Source organism: Meleagris gallopavo, chromosome 6 (assembly GCF_905368555.1).
Source record: "Meleagris gallopavo chromosome 6, MGAL_WU_HG_1.1, whole genome shotgun sequence".
NCBI classification, from domain to species: domain Eukaryota; kingdom Metazoa; phylum Chordata; class Aves; order Galliformes; family Phasianidae; genus Meleagris; species Meleagris gallopavo.
In genome coordinates, this window is record NC_139409.1 from 41,750,081 (window position 1) to 41,772,356 (window position 22,276).

Here is a 22,276-nt window from a genome sequence, read left to right on the forward strand (position 1 = left end):
GGAGAATGGATGATATTGGGTTTACCAAGAAGAAGGTGCTAGTAATTGCATCGTGTGGCAACCCAGTCCAATGTTGTGCTGCTTCCACAACTCCGTTTAAACTTTTGGATTCTCCATTTTAAAATCTTCCTTTTTATGAATAAGACAGCTCTAGATTATCTGCCCTTTAAATTATCCTCAGACATGGCACGTTTGGTAGATAGTTTTTTAAACTAAGTGTGTTCTCTGTCTCCTGAAAAATAAGTTTTCTATGCTGAAGGCAGGCTTAGGTACCATTTTCCTCTGTCACCCTCTTCAAAAGCTTTGTCTTGTCCCTTCAACCATTCTGGGTATTTCAGTGATATATATCCATAAAAATCAGCATAATATCTTGTTCCCAAATCCCAGAACTTCTTTTACTGTCAGCATGAAAAACAATAATGTCACTACTTTCAAGGAGTGTTTTTTGTCTCTTATGTGCCATCCATGACCAATCTTACTATGAGAAAAAAAGATGAAATCTCCTAGAAATATATTTCCAGTGACTCAGATCTGAATCTTAAAATCTGTTAAGGGGGAAATTACTCGTTTGTGCAATAGAGGAGAAGTATTTCCCTTAATGGAAATTCTGGGTTTGGGGAAAATGCGCTATTTGCCACTAACGGGACTTTGGATGACTTTCTCCCTATGTTTTCCTGGGGAAAAATAATTTATTGTCTGAATATCATTTGTTATTATATTGTTTTTTCTTCCAGTTAAAATCCATTTCAGCGAGGAAAAAAAAAAATATATATATACTATGTTATAATTGTAAGAAGAGAGCTATTGTCTTCTCTAATAATGACAATAATATCCAAGGTGATTCAGCCAATGAGCCTATTCTGTAATAAAGCAAGATTCTGCTGGCTGAGCTCTAGAAATAATCAGAAATATGTTCATGCTGATGCTAAAACTGAATTATTGCCTAGTTCAGGTCTTTGAAAGTCAAAATCTCCAGGCTTTAAGCCCAGAATAAAAACTACATTATTGTAAGAGCTCCTGGATTCCTTCTAATATCCATTTAACAGTAGCAAATAGCTCAGAAGGCTGAAGATATTGTTTCTCTAATGCTGCCTCTGGATGTATTACAGAAATTTAATGAGTAGTAGAGACTATATTAGCACAAGCCTTTCTGAACAGAAAGATTATACTTGCTTCCCTGTTGTTTCATGGGTTGGTTTTCTCTAATGTTTAGAGATTAGAATATCTTATTTCAATGTCTAATTTGTAAATGAACAAGTATTGCTTTAAATCACCCCTTAGAACAATTCAGAAATACATCCAGCTGTTCATATATTTGCAGAAATGTTGGAAGTAGTGTCACAGAAAATCTGAGGATGAACTGTCTTAACTTTTTGAAATGAATTGACTCAGAAAATTGTTCAATGTATGAAGTATCATAGGAAGTTCTTTAAAAATGGATTCACATTATTACATTATTCTTTTAAGTTTCGTTTGGAGCAACCCAACCCTTAATCCTTTGAGGACCTTGATGCTGGGTGAATTCTGTCATAATGTTCTTCACCATTCAGCATGGACATTTGGGACACTTCAGCACCTTCATGTTTAAAGTTACTGTTATTTAGCAAATATAGAGAGGCAGTTAAAACAATTCATGTGTGAGTTGTTGTGGTAAATTGACCCTGGCCAGCAATTAAGCTCTTACCAGTCATTCATCACAATACTCACTGAGCAGGATGAGGGAGAAAATTGGAAGAGCAAAAAAAAAAAAACAAAAAAAAACCCAACAACTTGTGGGTCAAGGTAAATACAGTTTAATAAGTAAAATAGTGGAAAAATAAAGAAGTGATGCAGCGATAGTCACTCAGTACCTCCCACAAGCAGGCCATTGTTCAGCCAGTCTCTAAGCTCTGGCTACTTTGAAAAGTCTACTTCCCTTCCCAGTTTTATTGCTCAGCATCACATTGCATGCCATTTCCCTTTGCTGAATTCTGATTAGCTGCCCTGACTTTGTCTTAAAGCATTGTTTGCTGTTAATTAAAATATACTAAATATAGAAATATTTACATAACGTCTCTAGGGAGATTGATTTTGTCTTTAATGTATAATATCATATCACATGATTTATTGTTGAAGTTCTTCACTTTAGACTTTATTTAATTTCAGGAGTTGTCAACAGCTAATGAACAAAATCTAAGGATCTGAGGATCTGTCCGATGGAGGTAAGTAAAGCTGCAAGAACTAGCTTTCTGAAATAAGATTGGTTATTTACATACACTGTTAAGATGATCTCCAAGCTAGCCTATGTTCAGTTTACAAATGAATGTATCCAGTATACAATTACATATCCTTGTAAAATTTAGTGTACAAGGGCAGGATAGAAAGACAGAAGGAATCTGATGAATATTTTGAGGTTATAGCTTGCCAGAGATTGACAAGCTGTTAAAAATAAGAGTTGCTATGATTAGAATAGATGACCTATAAGCAAAAGGTGCTTTACATAAATGACAGCTGAACAAACCTACAAAACATTGTTTTTTTTAACTGAGATACTGGAATGTCTTTCGTGTCTACATATCACAGTCACAAAGTTTGTAAGAAGCCCTCTATAGGAGACTATGAGTTGTCTGTGCCTGCACTGAATCAAATTGATCACTTTTTATGATTTCATTTATTATTCAAAAATATCTGTGTCTGATAAAGTGTGATTAAAAGAGTTCTACTTGAGGATGTGCAGTGAAAAGTTGTATGGTAATTTTTCAAAAGTTAGTTTTGTCCTGGATTATATATGATTCTACCTCTTCTCAGTGTCAGTGAATACCTTGCTCTAGAAGGTTGCTTGTTATTGGACTGCCTTTTATTAACACGTTGGCTTTCACCAGTACTCCAAACTGTGCAGCAAGTCTGAATAAGCCAAATGACTGATCTATTTATTCAGTTTCTTACTTCTGTGTAATATGATCCTGATATAAAACACAATCAAGTTGTGGGGGATTTTCCGATTCAGATGATCTGTCTTGAATCTCATAATCTAGTTGTTCCAAAAAAAAGTTTGAAACTGCCAGCTCTTAAGCTCTGAGTGTGAAAATCACTGTTGCCTCTGCCCAGTTGTGGTGTCTGCATTTTGTTCATCTGCGTGAAAGGAATCTGCGTCTGTCTTCTTCTGACACCCTTACGTTAGGCAGGAGCGGATAGCAGTTCCGTAGTCCACCACCTGCTCTGAGTGGACTGTAGGGTCCTGGAGCTGTCTAGTGATGGTGACAAGGTAGATATCTTCTTTTTTTCATGTGACCCTGTATGGCTGTGGCTGTATCCGTCACTGTAACTGACTTCCGCCTTACACCGTCTTTCTGTGACCCAACATGAAACTGCATACCTGGGGGTTCTAGTACTTTGAAGTGCTGGAAATGGATATAGGAAATAGAATAACTCAGAAATTCATTACAATTCATCATTAGATTGGCAAGTTAGAAATGTGCATTTATAAGCAAGTTTGTCATGAATTTAATACTTAGAAGACTGTACTTTGAAGAAATAAGCTGAAAAACCCATCTAAAATCCAAACATGCTTTATTTTATGGGCATGTTTATGAGAGTTGCTAATGAAGCTGATTTTCCTTTTAAAGCTAAAAATAATACAATATACTGATGGTTAATTGTAAACTGCCTAACGAATTCAGCTTTGGGCCATAGTTCACAGTTCAAGAAACTGTTGAACTTACTACGTTACCTTTAGTAACTTTATTACTGTCTATCCAGTTGAGATCAGCAGCTGCTTTCAGGAATTCATTTGCTGAGAGGCCTGAAAATTACATGGAGAAGATGAAAATTGTAATGGATAGAATATCCACTTTTAAATGCTCCTATAACTTTACTTGTCATAGTCCTTCACCACTAGAGGACAGTAAGACCTCGAGATAATGGAGGTACATGAGGTGGTGGAAGAAGGGAAATTGCTAAAACAGCTATGAAATCATTAGTTCAAAAGCTACATGCTTCTAGCTATAATAAAGCTTCTTAAAGAATTGTGACAGTTTGGGAAATGTTTGGAGTCACCATCATCAGCTATGCATTTTCACTAGTGATGAACAAGAGCCTGCGCCAGCTGAGGTTACCCACTGTCACTGTTCCCACTGCTGAAATGCACCACCTGCCACCTCACCGTGCTCACATTCACTGTTTGGTCTCCAGAAACATTCAACAAGAGTCGATGAATGTCAGTGGGGGCAGTTGTTTCTGCATGGAGGAATTCAATTGCACGCCTTTGCTTCTTAGATACTTCCATGTCAGACAGCATTCTGTCAGACTGCTGCTCTGCTGCCATCTGTCACACAGCAACAACATGTAATGGGATATTGGTGGGAAGGTTCAACCTTTACTGCCACACCACCAACATCTGCCTCTGATGTTGTGCATCAACATAATAAAATAGGAGGCATTACTTACAGCACAGCCCTTATGTGTAACATAGTTAATGTGTATAAGTAACAAAACTTGTTTTAGTTTTTAATATTTTTATTAAAACATTTTTAAAAAGAGAGAGCAATAAGAATATAAAATTACATATTTGACCTTGTTTTTGTGACATTAATGTATCAGTCTGATTTGATGGTGATGGCTGCAATTCTCAGTGAGCTCTCAAGGTGTTTGTCAGAGATTTTTGATGGCACTTTTCCTGCGCTTCGTCTTTGAATGCAGTCATTCATAAATATGTCTACAACTAAAAAGCAATGACATGAATAAGGCGTGATTGTGAAGTGAGGAGTGCTTCTCTCTGACAAGATGGATCTTGTGAAGGTCTGGTAAAGAGACATTATCTGATTTCTCTTTGAGTTGAATATCTGATTGCACCTCTATACATTCCATTTTTTCGAAATTTTCCAGGTAATGTATTTATGTCAGATGAAAATGGAGTCACAAATTGAAAAATTTCAAGTGATGCAAAATATGCCACGACTGTAAACATAGTTCTGATGCATTTTAGTTCCTGCTTACCAGAACAGAGTCCAAATGTATCACTAGTTCCTCTAAAGGTATAACTAGTAAATTATAAGCATATATGGACAAAGTGATGAAAAAGAAAGACAGATTCACAAGTTTGGACTGTTGCACGCTGTATGGGGCTGCTGAATCACGGCCTGAACCTCTGATTGACCACCTGAAGCGAGCAATGAATCAGCCCTAGGAGCACAGGTGAAGGCAATTCTCCTGTGCTGCTGGAAGGGGTGGAGCCTGGCTGCACCTCTCCTAGACCCATTTAAGAGCTGACTACCGGGGGGAAGGATCTCTTTCTGGAGATCTTTCCTTTGGAGTTTTACAGTGAGCTCAGGATAAGGGTAAGTACTCTTATTTATTCTCTTTCTGGTGTATTTCATAATTATAACATCTGTATATTTGTTGGTTATGTACATGCACAGAAAAACCCTGATGTATGAAACTTGCAAAAGTTCTTTTTGGAATGCTTAAAATAATCTGTGCAAAGTTTCTTTTTTTCTAAGTTTAGTCAAGGAGATATTAAAACTCCACAAGAGGTTTCTGGGTTCAAACCAAACCTTGTACTATCAAGTTAAAGAAGCTGCATTAGTAGAGGATTATGCTTTCTTTAGAAAACTCATGATGTGATCTATGTAATTGAAATAATCCTTTTTTTTTTTTTTATGAGACAATTTTTTACTTGCTTCTAAAGAAAAGTTCTCTCTGTTTATATCTTTTACCGTATTCACTGATATTTCCAGTGGTTCTTGATATTTTTGCAAAAAGTTCTAGAGTTCTTCACAAGGAGTGTTCATTTTTTTTATTTTCCCTTGTTATGAAACATTTGATCATATCTTAAGGGATATATACGTTAGTGAAATGTTCTTTATAATTCAGCTTTTCCTTTTGGTTATAATCTATATGACTATATGAACAGATGGCTAAGAAATGTAATGCAGTACCACACTTTTCCACAAGATATATTCCACATATTCCAGAACATGACTAACAAAAATGGACTTAAAATTATGGTCTTAATCTTGACTATTTTAACAGGTTTGGTTTTTCCTTTTTTGCCCTGAAAGAAGGAGATAAATTTGAGTGTATGTTTTCCTAAAGATTTTGAAATGTGATGAAAATGGTGCTGTGTAATGCTAGGTTTTAATTTTCTTCTCTCCTTCACAAATTTAGAAGAGATATTGTCATCCTGGAAACTTACAGAGTAGGAATACCTTTCTGGTTACAGACACTTTTAAATATGAGATGTCATTTCTGGTAGTGTTTGGGTTTGGTTCTTTCCTCACAATCTGAAGCTAATTAGGATCTGCAGGAATTACTCTGATTGCCAGCACTGCCAGCTGTAGCAGCTTTACGGAAAAGCCATAGAATATATTAATTAATCTTACTTAGATGTGTACACAGATGTACTGGTAATATTTGTACTAAATACAAATGGAGAAAACAGAAGTGCTACAGAAAAGACATCCTGAATTCAGCACCAAGTGCCCAGAAAAGCAGCTCAATCCAAACCTAACATCATCTCACAATTACTTACAATTTGTTATCTAATATCACCCAGCATAGAGATGTGTCAGCAAACATCTCTTAGCTGCATCTAAAGTTCCACCATCTTCCTAAAATATCCCAAATAAATTCCTTGTTTCAACTTCAAGTCTGGCTAATGTATACTATTTAATAATTCTTACCTGAAGAATAATAGCAAAGTAAAGAGGAAGTGACTGAAGAAAAGGGGGAAACTAAATAGCATATAACCACATGCTCTTCCTCCCTCCCTTCATCAAAAGCAAATACAATAGTTAAAACAGACATTCTTCAAGATTTGGAAAGTAAGATTTGGAAAGTAAGATTATGCAATCTGAGTAGTGTAAACTAACCTGTGGACTTTTAAGACATAGAAATAAGAATGAATAGTCTGTTCAGTTTTGTGGTTGAGTCTAAAAAGTATCAGGTATTAAGAAAAATAATTCTTCAGGACACTGAATATCTTCCCTGTTTGGTTTCTCCTTTACGTGCTTAGGTTTTTTCCTCACTCTCTTCTGTCAGCATTGCTGTGTACTACTCAGCTTCACAATCCAGCTGGAGTGATTTAGCTGGTGTGTATAATAACAATATTTCTCATTTTCTACTTCTAAGTAATCGAAACAAGAAATCTAAGTCCACATTAGGTATAGATCCACTTTCATATTGGCTCAAATGAAGTGTAAGACCAATTCAATCATGTACTAAGAATGCTGATAGAAAAGGCAGATTTCTAAGTCACCTAGAAGCTTGTTAACATTGTACCTGGCACTTAATTAAAATATTACAATCCAAATAGAAAGTATGGTTTTGCTTTATTATGCTATGGCCTGGAGTGTAACTCTGAATGAATCAGCCTCCAGGCAGTAACAGCAGAGTATGTTTCTGAGAGAAGCATGCACAGCTGCTTAACCATATGGAAGTATAACTGCAGGAAGCTCTGTTAATATCCACTTCTCACCTCCTCACATACATCCAAATGTTTTGTCTTGGTGCAGGCTCCTTCTTCTCTCTTTGCTTCCCTGCAGCCCGCTACTCTTACGATTCCTCTGTTGTTCCAAGAGCTCTAGCTGACAAGCACTGAGCCAAATATACTAAGTTTTGCACAGCTTAATCTAGATGAATAGTAAGTGTCTCTGATAACCAAATACATATCACCTATAGAAATAATCAAACAGTTTCATGTCCTTTCCACACAGTTAGAATCTTGCAAGCTGACTATATTGGTTTTCTGAGCATACGTATTGCTTTTTCACTCATTTTGTATAGGTTTACACATCTATATGATTTGATGCTTTGATGCTCCTTTCAGAAGTTTTTTGTAACAGTACTTACAAGGAAGATAGGTGAGACTCAAAGCACAGAGTTCCATGCTTTGAAGAACTAGATCATAAATTATGCACATGACAGCCAATGAACAGCAAACCTGCTTAATTGCTCTGAATAGTTAGATCAGTAGCAGAAGCATGAACATCCCTAAAACAATTATCCCTACCTGATAAATTTGCCAATAGATTTCAAGGCAATGAAGAAATAGTTTATATATCACACACCAGGGCCTATTATTTTATCTGTTGAATTTTCCACAGATATTAGTAAATTTCCCATTTGTTAGGGAAGAATTAAAAATTTTTTAGTATGTTCTTTATTTCTTTCTACATCTGTTTTTCACAAGTTTATTTTAAATAACTGCCAGAAGAAAAGTTAATTCTTATACAGTGACAACAGACATCCTCTAAGAAGAGCAAGGTACTCAAACACTTAGTAAATGAAAACTTTAAGGTGTGACTAATTAAATAGATAGCTCCTTGAGCATCACATGACCACCCTGAAATACAAAATCGGGACTCACTACCAAGCACACAGACGCTACTCAATCACCATCAAACACAATGCATGCTCAGTTCTGTTGCTCTTTCCCTGTGGGCTTCAGGCGCTGCATCCCATCTGTGCACTCTTAATTTGTCTGTGAGCTGTGTACTTAGGCTGGTACTCTGCTTTTGCACCCTTCTGAAAATACCTGCTGCTTAAGGAAAAGCTTTATATGTAACATGCAATTACCCATGCTCAGAAAAGCAGACCACACAATTTCAGCGTCATTCTGTAGGGTGACTGATGATACACTGGTCTTTGAAAAGATAAATCCAAATAAATCAGCATCCTTTCCAGGGTAGCAAGTTACTCTGTTGACACCACACCCTGAACTGCAATGGGAAGAAAACAGACACAGATTAATTTCTTCAGCACATCTTTGCACAGGACACAACTAAGCACCTGAATGCCATTCTGAAAAGATAGTGCTGTGTTGCCATCCTAGGGAATTGGGTTTGGAAACAAATCTCTCCAAAACAGGTATAGACATTTGTCATTTAGTAGAGATGAATTCCCAGAGTCCTGGAGAGAATGGAGGGAGCACCATCGTGATAACCCTGAAGTGAAGATGCCCATTCATGCCCGTTTCATTTTCAAACCATTTTGCTTTTATGAGGGAAAACAAAAACACGTAGCTGCCTGAGTTTGTGACACTGGTCCTTAATCCAGAAAAAACAATTAGTCTCTTTCATCTCTGTAGACAATTCAAGAGTAACAGGAAGAGCGGAGGTTGCCATTACTTTCAATTTCTCTTCCATGCAGATTAGTTTTCAAAGACAACTCTGAATGTTTCCAATAGCCTTGGGGTTTAGCAGATGCATGAGAAAGAAGTGACAGGCTTTAGGGAGAAAGGGAGAATAAAGTAGTATCTTGAATGTTTCCTTTACTGTTAGATATAGCCAGTGTTTATTTCTAAAGTCATGTCAATGGAAAGGCTTCACCAGAAACTACAACAAATTGCTTACTCAATAAAGGTCTTTCAGTTTGTGCTGTACATCATTTAGTTCTATTGTGAACGTAACCCCAGCTCTGACACTTAACAATTTAAAGCTGGGTAGGTTTACTGTTTCCACAACTAGTTTCATAGTCAAATGGAATGCTAGTAAAATTGTTTTGAAGAGGCAGTGTGAAATGTTTCTTCTGATTTAAGTGCAGTATGTTTTTGACAGGCCTGAGCTATGGATTTTGTGGCTTTATTTACTTTAAGAATAAAGTGACAGTTTGTGCTTATAAATACACTGGGAAAGTGTTCCATAGCATATTTTTCCTTCGAAGTCAATATAAAAGTTTTTTAAAACAAGTAAAATAGAGAAAAGACTTTGCTTGCTTAGTTTTTGTTAGAAACTGCTCTGGGGAGTTAGATGTCATTGTAGCTTTCTTTGTGCAGAGCAGAAGCTTTAAAAAAGACATTTGGGTCTTGTGACTGCAAAGACAACTTTCTGATGTATTTAATATGCATTTTGCACTGCCTTTCCCCAGTGATTTGTAGCACCTGTGCTCTGCTTCCTACCATAGAGATGTTAAGAGGTACTATAGTCTTTCAGTTGTCTGAAGATACTTTGATCCATGTTGACCCCCAGCCAGAAATATCTCTCCCATCTTTTCCCCCTTCCATTATCATACATGGTATCTCGTTACGCAGCACCACTGTTGTCATTATTGTTTTAAAAAAAAAAAAGACAGAGAAAAGACTGAATTAGGAGCTAAGTGAACTACAGAGTGCTTAGACTTGTGCTGTGAAGCAATACCTAAGGGAGCAAAGAAAAAATGTCTTGCTGTTGCAACAGCTATACTTGAGTAGCAGGAATGAAGAGGCCTTGCTAGTAATTGTCTGGTTGTCTTACTATTTGGCATGCATTGAAAGACATTGAAAGGTGGAATGGGATAGAAATGAAGACTGAGAAAATGAGTTTGTGGAAGGAAAAGGAGAGCACAACAAACAGCTCCTCAGAAATGAAGAAACAATTACCTAGTGAACCAGTTCTTTGAAGTCTTCAAGTCATGTTCAGTAAAGTCTACTTGTAGTATCTTTTTCAGTCATGAAATACCTGTGTGTACTGCAGCTATACAGCACATACAAATAGCACACAATGCAGCTTGTGTAGCGTGATCTGTAAATCTAGTATATTTCAGAGAGATCAAATTCACTGCACTTGAACATAATCTTTACATCTGATATGTTGAGCTGACATTTACCACAAACTCAGTGCACAGCCTTAGTAGAGTTGGTTAGCACTGGCACGTGGGAATCTTCAGCACGTCTTGCTATACAACAATCAGTTGGACCTACCTGGTAAGAACTTGTATGAGTTGATATTGAGGAGATAATCTCCAATTCCATGCTTCCAGCTCAGAAGATTACAATCATTTTTCATTTACAGTACTGTTTATGTCCTATTTTAGATACATATACACAGTCACAACCCATAAACAGAAGCCATTCCAAGACATGGAGACAGGGTATCAATTAAGACACCATGAAAAACTCCACAAATGCACACTTCTGCTGTTTGCATTACATGCTAGTCTTTTTTCCTTCCTCCTACTTTCCTTAGTTCACTGCTACAGTACTCCTGAAGAAAGACGAATTGTGGCGTGAACCTGGAATATAATCAAAGACCTTTACACCTTCAATCTAAGGTACTCCCAGGGAAGTTACTGCAATGGCATGCCTCACATGTTTCAGAGAGAGGAAAAAATAACTGAACCTTATGCCATATTATTGTCCGTTGTTCTTATCTCAGCAATGCTACAATGTAAACTTGGTTTGTAAATAATTTGTAATTTAATAGTCATCTGACCACAAAATATTCCTTTGTCTGAATCACATTTTTAAAATGATGCATGTTTAAAGGAGTATATGCAGCTCTACTGTTCTCCAACCATTGCTGTTATGCAATGCTATCTAATCTCTGTGCCAGTCACTTACAGCCTCAGGACATTCAGAATGTGCTGCAGTTATGAAAAGCGAAACATCATTTGGTTTTGATACATGTCTCATATAGAATTTAAACACTGCAAACAATGAAGTGCTAAAAAATACTGCTAGTCCAATGACCCAACATATTCTTTAGAAAACTATATAAAGTAACTCCACAAATATGACACAATGTTTTAGAGATAAAATCTACACTGTTGTTAAATTCAGCTCGTGTGTAGAGCTAATGCAGCACATAAGAAAACATATGCTCTTTCTGACAGCGTGAATTCCATAGAAAATACCAAGACTCTTTCATTCGTTTAGCAATTTCCACTTTGTCCAGAATGATTTCTTGAAATGATAAAATACAGCAGCATCCCTCAACAGTGAGCACTTTCAGCTACACAGTTTGAACTGAGGAGAGCAATGGAAACCTAAAGGAAATTGGCATCTAATATTCATCTATGTGAACAGGATCTTCCCCTGGAAGGCAGGAGTTCAGAACTTATACAAGTACACTTGAAACTATGAATTCAGTTCTAAACATGCTAACAACTTTTCAGTATTTATCTTCTTAAAGCTGAGCTTCAGCAGCCCACATGGCTGTCTCTGTTGGCACTTCTACTGCTACTATCAAGGGAATTGCTAGCCTAGCAACGCAGGGATTTCTGAACAATCTTCTCAAAGGATATGGATGGAAAAAGCTATGTGAGTGTTCTTGCAACTCTTAAAAGCAAAGCTACTTTTGCATAAAACCAAGAGTGACACCAATCTCTATTAAAAATGGCAGGAGAGATTATCCTCATGGATATCAAAGCAAGTACTGACATGTTTGTAGGCCTTATAAAACACATTGCTAAATTGATACCTTAATGAACTGCAGCCATTTTCATGATTGAGCAAAGATTGTTCCAGAAAGAAATTTAGATGTGCCATCTTCTGAAGTCTCTTGCTCTGATTGTGCAATAAATGACTTTAAATGTGTGACTTCTATAGACACTGCAAGGGGAGAGTCAGATTTGCCCAGACAGAATACTGAAGAACAAAAACAATAGCTACCTAAAAGAATATATTTTTTTCTATCCATGTGAGCTTTATACCTGGTTTCTCTTGAGATACCTGATGTCTCCATAATTCAAACTTATTAATTGAAATAAGAATTAATTTCAAAGTTATTTGGATATAGTATATCTGGAGACTTTTTTTTTAGCTTGTTGGAAGAGAGGAGGAGTCCTAATCACTGAATTAGGGAATTATGATCCCTTTAGCTTTCTCTCTCTACCCCCACATGCTATGCACTCTCTGCTATACATTAGTCTTCCCTACAGCCTCAAGGTCAGGCCACTTTTCTGGGGAAAAAAGATATGGTGTCCAGTTGGTAAAGGATAAGGAAGTCAGTGAAATCGCACAGGTACCAATCTTTCAGATTGGTTGGTAGCAACGTATTCAGATGTGTTTTTGAAGAAATCTTAGTTTAGATTTAGTGTTACTAATTTGCAAATCCAGATGAGAGTAAGCTATTAGACTCTTGGCTCTGACAGAAAGGCAGTGAGCAATAAGATATGAAAGGTCCTACTAGATTTCAGATTCCCACTAGCACTGAGGCTTTTGTAAAGAGAACTTTTGAGTATTCTCAAAACTATTAAGGTCAATATTCATCTTATTTCTTCTATATTCATTCTGTGTTAGCATCAGTATAGTTTTGTAGCTCCTGGTTGAAGCAATAGCTTGGCAACATCACTTGTTTGTTATTAGTATTTCTCTTTTATGCTGGATTTTGTTTTGGTTTTGTTTTTGCTCTGACTTTTCCTTTCCATCTAATCTTTTTTTCCTGGTGAACAAGATTGATTGCTCCTAAGCACTGTGACCACACACAGTATTCAGTCAGTTGGTCTAGGATGAAATAACCATGAGACTGCAAAATCTGAGATGTCCTTCTCAGTTCAGTGACAACACAGTGATGACAAAATATATGTTCAAGAGCTCTTTGCTGAGATTATAACTCATTGTTGAATTTTCAGTTAAAATCCAATTCGGACTTATGACAAACTAAGGACACTTCAAAGCCTCTTTTGAGCTTTTAATGGAGAAATGCCACTGCATCACTTGCCATAAAGGTTACGGAGGTTTATCTGTTCTGACATGCTGAAGCCACGAAGGTGAAAAGCGTAGTTCTGATCATGAATTGCATGGGTATCCAACCTTTTGCCTTGTCTGGACCACACTGAGTGAAGAGGAATTATCTTGGGTTGTATATAAAATGCGTAGGTCCCTCCAAAGGTAGTATTTTCTGTTTATTTCCATGGAAACTACAACACATACAAAGACCACAATAGCATTATTTGATAGAGCAAATTTTCAACTACAAAACAGTTTTTCAACATAGTTTTTCTCCATCGTTAGCTATGCATTTTCGCTAGTGATGAACAAGAGCCTGCATGCTGTGGTCATCAAAATCTGCACCGTGTCACTGTTGCCACTGCTGAAACACACCATCCGCTGCCTCACTGTGCTCACATCCACTCTTTGATCTCTGTAAACAATCAGCAAATGTCAATGGATGTCAGTGGGAGCCACTTTTTTTTCTGCATGGAGGATTTCAATTGCACACCTTTGCTTCATGTGCACTTCTATGTCAGATGCCGTTTTGTCAGACAGCCCCTCTGCTGCCATCTGTTGCATGGTAATGACTTCTCTTGACATTAGATTCTGAAACATTTTTGGGAAAGACAGTATGAGGACGTCTGAAGAGTGACCTGTTTGTAGAAGAACCTAGGACCAGTAGCTCAACCGAAGCTCAGAAACAAGGTAACAGCTTGTATGCAGGCATGGAAATAGGCACCTTAGATCATTTCTGAGGCTTGTTCCTGACCTGGACAGGCAAAGCTGAAGTGAGCAGTGGAGTTCATCATTTTTATAGTTCATGTTTCACTTTATAGTCCCATCCCAGGGCCTCGGGACTGGGGAGAGCTCAGGGCACCAAGCATCCCAGGACAGTGAGAGGGAATTGCCTTTGCTTAGCTTTAGAAAAGGCTCAGGGAGGTTCTGAGTGTTGGCTGCAGTTGCCTACAAGGTGCATGGAAGATTAAACCTGACCTTTCTCAGAGGTCTTAAGTGGTGGAAGGATGAGAGGCACCGGGCTCATGCTGGAGCACAAACTCCCAGATAGAAGAGACTGCCACTGTGAAGGTGCTTAAACTTGGTAGCATTCACCTCTGGCACTCCCCAGATCAAAGTACTGGGTCCAGATTTGTTTAACTATGAATGACTGAGTTTCAGTAGGTTTGCAGAAACCACCGTGTTGGGCAGGATTGCTGATCTGACTGAACGTAGGAAGGCTCTGCAGAGGGATATGGATAGGCTACATCAATGGGCTGAGTCCAATCACAATAATAAGATTAAGTTGCACCCATTGACATTCAGTGACGCTTACTGAATGTTTTCGTGCTGAGCAAACAACAGATATCAGCACAGTGGTGCATTTCAGTGGTTGCAGCAATGGAAGACAAACCACATTCCAAATGGCTGTGCAGACTTTTACAAGCATGGCATGAAATCTCTTGTTTGTCACTGGCAAATACGCATAACTAATGGTGGTGACTATGTTTAAAAAATAGCACTTTGTAGCTGAGAATTTGCTCTATCAAATGATGTTATTGTGCTCTTTGTATCAGCTGTAGTTTCCTTGGAAATAAATAGGAGGCATTACTTTCAGAAAGACCTATTCGTCAGTGGCCCAAGACAATTCCTTTTCGTTCAGTGTGGCCAGGGAAGCCAGAAGGTTGGACACTGTGGCTTTTTGCAACTTCTTTTTAGATCTTAAAGTGTTTCATGTTTCTGTGTGTCCACTGCATCCATCCATTTCAATCACCTTGAGAAATGGAGTCAGTGGAGTGGAGACAGTGTCAATGTACATATATACCAAACTGCCAAAAAATGGAAGTAAGGACTATTATATCCTAAAATAGACAGAGTAAATTTTGTAATATGTAATACAACTACATGCATTAGTAATTTGATTTTTGTGGGTATGTCTATGATTTTTAACACCTGAAGTTTTAGAGAATTCCAGTGTATCAATTTGTATTGCTGTGGTAGTGACTTAGGAAATACAGAAGCCCTGCTTCTGATGGCAAACAAGCTTGCATCATAGTGCCAGGCTGATTTCTATAATGATGCTATTAAACACCATAATTCCACTAACTTAAATCCAGCTGTGTCTCTGCTTAAGTTGAGCTGAAGTGTTTCGTAGATGGTTCCTAGAAAACAAACAGCAGTGTGGAAAAATATGACTGAGTGATTTTGGATTTACAAAACATCTGATTTCTAAGTGAAAAAGATATGAAGTAATGGGTGTCCACTCCCACCCTACTGAACAACTCATTTACTTTAGTTTACTCCGACCACAGAGTCCTGAAAAGGTAATGGGTGATTGCATACCTTAATTCCATTGAGGGAAAGTATTTCAAATGATTCTTTGTTTTGCTTTAGATTGAGGAAAATGATTGCAGTGAATTTCATTCCTTGGTCAGTCAGAAAAACAATCTGCTGGCTTGTTTCATAGTGTTCATACCTACACAATGACAACAAAATGTTGTAGTTGCTTTTTCCCATCTCAGTTTAATGACAATTGAACACCTTGTTTTGGATCTGTATCAACTCTTGGTCTTCCATACAGTTTCCAGTAAATTTCAGTCTGGAGTTGCAATGATTTCTAGGCAGTTTGGAACAGCTGTTTGACAGATTGGGATGCAGCGGATAGTGAACTTCTCTGGATATTTTTGAATTTTGCATGAAACTAATCTGAGATAGGACTTGTGAACAATATTGATCGTATGAGAAACAATGTATTGCAGTGGGTTAAACAACCACAAGTCATATCAGGTCTGGAATGGGTATATAAGGATGAACAGAGATGAAAAGAATTGATCATAGAAGGCTCTTGTGGGGAAAAGAATCCATCATACTGCCTCACCGCCCTCACTGTAGAAGATTTTTTTTCCTTATATGTAACCTAAATCTTCTTTGAGCTTGAAGCCATTTCCCCTTGTTCTGTCACCATAGACCCTGCTGAATAGCCTGTCTCTTTCTTTCCTGTAGTTCCTCTTTACATCAACTACTGAAACTACTGAGAAAACAGCTTAATTGATCAGGCTAACTGACCAAATAACTATGATACTACATTGGTTAAGACCCAATGGCTCAGAGTCCTGAGATTCTTTCAACACTGAGAACTTTTCTTTGGTGAAGTAGGCAGAAATTAAGTCTAGTAATTTCTATCCCTTGAGAAACAAGCACCAGCAACCAGAAAGTTTGTGTTTTGTCTTTGGATGGTACCTAAGATTCTTTGTGTTCGAACACAGTAAAGGCATTATTTTCAAGCCCTCCGTGTACTGTTTAAAGGAGTGTTGTGAAGTGCTTGCATAAACACTGATTTATACCAGTGCTTCACCACAGTAGATTTTTTACAATTGCATTTTTCCTCTCTTTTTTGTTTTCCTCTTTCTTTTTGAAAATTGCTTCCCCCTGCCATCTGTATGGAACAAAAGCCATCCCTGGGACTGATAGTCTTGCTTTTGTGTGAAGATACTTTATTTCCTTATTTTTTTAACTGCACAGAAATAAAATAGAGCTCAGCCACATAGAGCAAGGTTCTGACTTTCCAGAGCAAAGTCACCAAACTGAGATATTCAGTAACGAGCATTTAACATGAGGTATGAGGGCACTGTTATACTTTGGCCGGGTACAGGTGCACAGCTTCCCAGGGATCTGGAACTGTTGGAAGTAGAAACTGTCTGCAGTGCATAAAACAAAACATATATATCCACATCATTTGGAAGAAAAAGGTCTAATTTTACTTTGGTTTATAATGTTGAGACAGAAGAACTCAATCTGATGTTTTAGGCAGTTGTCATCTCCTCAAATGGCATGCAACCTTGGATAATGAGTTAAAAGCAGATTAGTTTAAAGACAGAAACAAACCATAAAACTATTTACTATGAACTATTCTTTGGCCCTCATACTCTTTAAGGTGCAATGATCTTTGCTTCTGATGTGTTCAAATGGAGGAAAAAAGTGAACTTCTTGGGGTGTGTAGGTTATCAAATTTGTTACAAGACTGCTCCTTTACAGGAAGACATCTCTGGTCTGAGTGCATCCCTTTCCCAGCTGTGGCTTTGAGAAAGATGTGAATGTCAGATGATGTTTACTTGAAGAAAAAATCCTATGCTTTCCATCATGCTGAATAGATTTTGCATTTTTTTCCTTATTATGCATTTGAAGAAAAATAATACAGTCCTATAACAAATGAAAACAAATTGAATTTTCCATATTTTGCACTGAAACACTATTTTTAGATGTGATACCTGTGCTATTTTGCTGTACAGGATTTTAGTTGAAATAAGCCATCTAACTTAATATTTGCTGAACGTCAAAAAGACCACCATCAATTTTTGTCATATATACACAGGGAACAATAGGGATTAATAAAATACCTGTTCAATTATTAAAAAAAAAGTCAACTATACATTATTTTGAAATTCTGAGTCTGTGCATACAATGGTATAAGCTAGATAGACTGGCAGCCTTTTGATTGCAGTGCTTTCAATTTTCTTTTATAAGAGTTCAGCTTAGGGAGAGATGCAATGCAACATTCACATGCTTACAGGACAGGAAAGGCAAACAAAACTCTTCACAGCATCTTCCCAGTAAGGGTGAGTGCTGTTAATACAAAGTTTGTTCAGCATCCCTGTGGAATTTTGAGAGTGAGGCCTTGACCCTCCACTGCAATGTCATAGCTCAGAGCTCTGTATCCATGAAGAATCTTTTTGAAGGCACTGGTTTACACCAGAGTGCTTTTATGTCACAGAACATTATCTGGCCTATTTGTTTTAAAAGATCACCAGAACTTAACTGAAAGTTAAGTCTTGAAATACTTAACAAGGATATTTCAGGTTAAAAATTTTTTAAAAATTGAGATCACAAAAATGGCCAGGTTAACAAAATAAAGCTAGCATGAAACAGTGATTCTAATCCTGGTTCAAGCAGTGATGAAGCGAAAATACTGCCGGGTCTGATTTCAGGTCCACCATTCCTATGTTGCTGTTGCCTTTGTGATGAAAGAGAGAGGTGACTTTTTGACTCTTTTTTTTTTTTTTTACCATGATAATTAAGCTATTGTACCTGCAGATAGATGTACTCTGTCAGCTTATGTTTAAGAACAGAACTGTACTTGTACTCTTTGAAGGAAGGCAAGAACTTTGCCCTGTGCTGAAATAAATGGTTTATTTTTTCTTTGCTATGCTCTGGAGCTTCAGCAACATAGATGTTTCTCCTCTGTGTCCTAACAAATGAGGCTTTTAATAGTGTAAGTTACGTCTACTTAACAGTAATCTATAGGACTTAAACTGAGAGAAACATCAAATTACCTTTGTTTAAAGCCATAGCTCATACAGAAGATTGTTGTTATTTGCAGAGGTGGGACAGAGAATCAGCTGCTTTCCCCATTTCCAACATCTAGGAAATAGATGTTTACTCTGAATGTAATGAGGAGGCACTACAGATTCTCAAAGACCTGAGGATTTGGATCTGAGAAATCAGGCTGTAGCAGTGAAATCTGTAGATATGCTTTGGGACCCACTTTGTTAGGTACTGTGCACACAAAAGAAAAACTGCAGTTTTGTTCCACAGGTAACTAAATCCTAAATACAAATCAACATAAAAAGAATGCACATGACTTCTGCCAATTTGATTTTTTTTTTCCCTTACTATACAGATATCTAGGGTGCTCTGTTAGTTAATGCCATATCTCCCTTTTGTCCTTCTCATTTCATTTCCAGCCATTTCCTTTGACACTGTTTCTTTTGTCCATAAATGTGGATAACTGTTAGTAAAAGTGGGTTACAATATGACTTTAAATACATCACCTTATGAAGGAGGGCGACATATTTGTCACAAACCAACTGCTTGCTTGGAGTGAATTTTCTTTTGAAATAGACTTGTAAGTGCTACAGTTATAAGAGGGGGGGGGTCTCTAAATGTGCCAAGTGTTGAGACTGTAACACAGGGAAAAATTACAAAAGGAGAACTTAAGTGTAGCTGCATTGAAGGTCACGATAAGAATTGAGATCTCATGTTCTGAAAGAGTGATCATGAAGAATACAGTGCTTTCAGGCAGTTATTACTCTATAAAACACACCCAGAATTTTAAATGAAGGGCTATAATCCTGTGACACTGCACAATAAAGAATGGGCAAATTGAGTTTATACGTACTTATTTCCAAACATTACAAGAGCAATAGAAGAGCTAATAAGTATCATACAATGTGAATTGTATGAGCATTTTTATTACATAGTTAGGGGCAAATCATGACAAAGGAAGGAAAACAGCTTAACCTGAAATTCAGAATATCCCTCAGAAGGGAAAATAGTCTAAAACAAATAAATGCTTACTTTAAAAACTATTTTTGTCCATGAATTCTAATGTGAAGGTCAGCGTTTGTTCAGTAGTGTAGTGTGTGTATTGTTGGCTCTGATATTCAGAGTTCCTGTGTTTAGAAAACATAATTACAGAAAAACAAAATTTGGGTATTGAAGGTTAATGACCTTGGTGTATTCAATTTCAAGCTATCCATAAGACAATCAAATCGAGTTTGTGATAATACTATTTTAATAGCTGCTGGGTATTTTCCTTTTGAGAGAGCACTTCCCATGATTACAAGGCATGAGAAGCACAAACAACTTAAAGAAATTTACCCATTTTACCCACTGTAAGTGTTGTCTGTGTTCATTCCTTATGAAATCATCTGACTCCTGGCTCTCGTAGTTTGGTGGTGTTTTGATGAAAGCAAACCCCTGTGAGTGCAGTGCACAGGGTGCTGAGCTGTCTCTGCTCCCCTTGAGGTGAATGAGAGTGGAAAATTTTGGCAACTTGGATCAGAATCTACTTCAGGCTTTGCTCTTACCTTGACTAAGGAACTCTGACCAAAGCACTGAGTATTGTAGATTATTGTAATTAGGTTTAAATACAATAGAAGTGGCTGTGTTGATTCACAAACTTACATAGCCACTACCTTGACAATATCTCATCTGATCTGTAATTGCTGTATGCTCAGAGGTCCACAAGGAAGTGTTATATTTTGGCTTCAGTTTAAGTCTTGTCCTTCTGAGGGCCACAGCAAAAATGCCACTATTTACAGACAGCATCTGTGCTCCGGGTTCTGGTAGAACTATAGATTTTAATCATCTCAAGGAATGGCAGTTTTCACTTGAACAGTAATTGTCTTTCAGCAGTTCTATGAATGCAGCAGATGTAAGGCTTTTTTTTTTTTTTCAGGGAGAGCAGCAAATCTTTATCAGATAGTAAGTTCATCATGGTTACTGCTTTTGTCTTAGCTGCTTCACTGGTTGCTATCGTGAAGCAACAATGTAAAGGCAGAATTTACATCTTATGCTTTGCTGTCTTCTGAAGGTAATGACAGCAGTTAAGTCAAAGCAGACTATTAATAATAGGAAGAAAAGCAACGACTTTAGTTTGTTCAGCTTTAGCGGGAAATGGAAAATACCACTTTGCAGTTATCAGACTTACTCTTTGTATGGTAAAATTAAGCCAGTGTTGGATATGAGGTATTTCACCATTTAACTTCTTGGATCAAGAAGGCACAAAAATAATTTTCCAGATTCCTGTGACTTTATCATTTCATCGCTTCTAGATTAGAAACTCAAAGATATCACATGGGAAACAGATAAGGAAAACTTCATTAATGGTTTTCCATAATAAGTCATTAAAAACAGACTTATTTTGTGAGAAACAAAACAAAATCACTTAGTCATAATATGAATAAACGTGCTATTATTTAAGCAAGAATATAGATTGAAAGTTAGTGCTAATTTCTAAGCAGTGGAGGCAAGTTCAGGAAAACATTCTAAATATGTGCCCTTGGCAGGTGACACGAGACAAATGAGCGTGCATTTATTGCAGGTGACCTTAGCAATACAGTTTTCTGAAAAAACCTTTAGCTTCATCTCAAGTATTGCACTGCAGATTTAAAATTTTAAGATGAATTAAAACTTACATCCAGAATTCTTATTTCATTTATAATACACTTGATACCTGCAGTAATTCAATCACAGCATATATTAAACCTATACTCTGTCTAACAGTCTTTAGGTGAATCTTTGCAATTCTCCCAATTTATGGAAATAAATTAGTTATGATGAATCGTAGGATGAAATGTAAAATGTTTTTCATGTTCTGTCTGAAAGACATTTTTCATGGTCTGAAAAATGAGAAATGTGAAAGGGACGTTGCACTCATCCTTTGGAGTTCTCTTGTGTATGTAAATGTTAGCACAGCATCAGACAACAGACCATCAGACGATACTATTTTCAGTAATATTTTGGCTAGTATAGTTTTTGATATGTAAATTAAAAGCTCCTAGCTGTGTATGAACCTGCAAGGCAAATATTTGCTACTTACATTAATTTAATATGAACGGTAAGACACTTTTTTTTATTGAAGGAATAGTTAATGGAAGAAGAAACTGTCATGAGTAAAATGAAATGGTATATTAGAGCACTTACTGTACTGGAAAGGATTTAGGTATTTTCAAATCAGATGTTACACCTGAGGGCTTCCACAATAAAAAACAATGGGGAACTTAGAAATTATTACTTCCACTTGTCTTTAACTGAGAAAAGTGTAAGCTTTGGATTTAGAAATGTTGTTACAATATTTTTATTGAGTAACAATGGTTACAAAGAACTCTGGGATTTGCAAGCACATGAGCTAAATCAGTCATCATGGAATTACTTTAAAATCAGCCATAAAGGACTTTGTTACAATCTTTATAATATAAACCCCCACAAAAATATTTAGATACATGAGTGCGTCCGTGAAAACGATCTAGATCTCACAAGATGATAGCTTTTAGCTTCTCTTACTGTTAAGTAACCTTTCCAGTCTACCAGGAGATAAATCCCTTTCTGATGGCA

The 22,276-nt window shown here is 37.0% G+C and overlaps 1 protein-coding gene across 1 annotated transcript in view; it reads left to right on the plus strand.

Moving 5' to 3' along the window:
- Positions 1–2,179: 2,179 nt before the first annotated feature.
- Positions 2,180–22,276, plus strand: part of TMEM108 (transmembrane protein 108) — a 235,736-nt gene continuing 215,639 nt past the window's right edge. The window contains exon 1 of the mRNA XM_085226471.1: positions 2,180–2,201. The gene's annotated coding sequence lies outside the window, so the exon portion shown is untranslated. The remainder of the gene's footprint in view (positions 2,202–22,276) is intronic.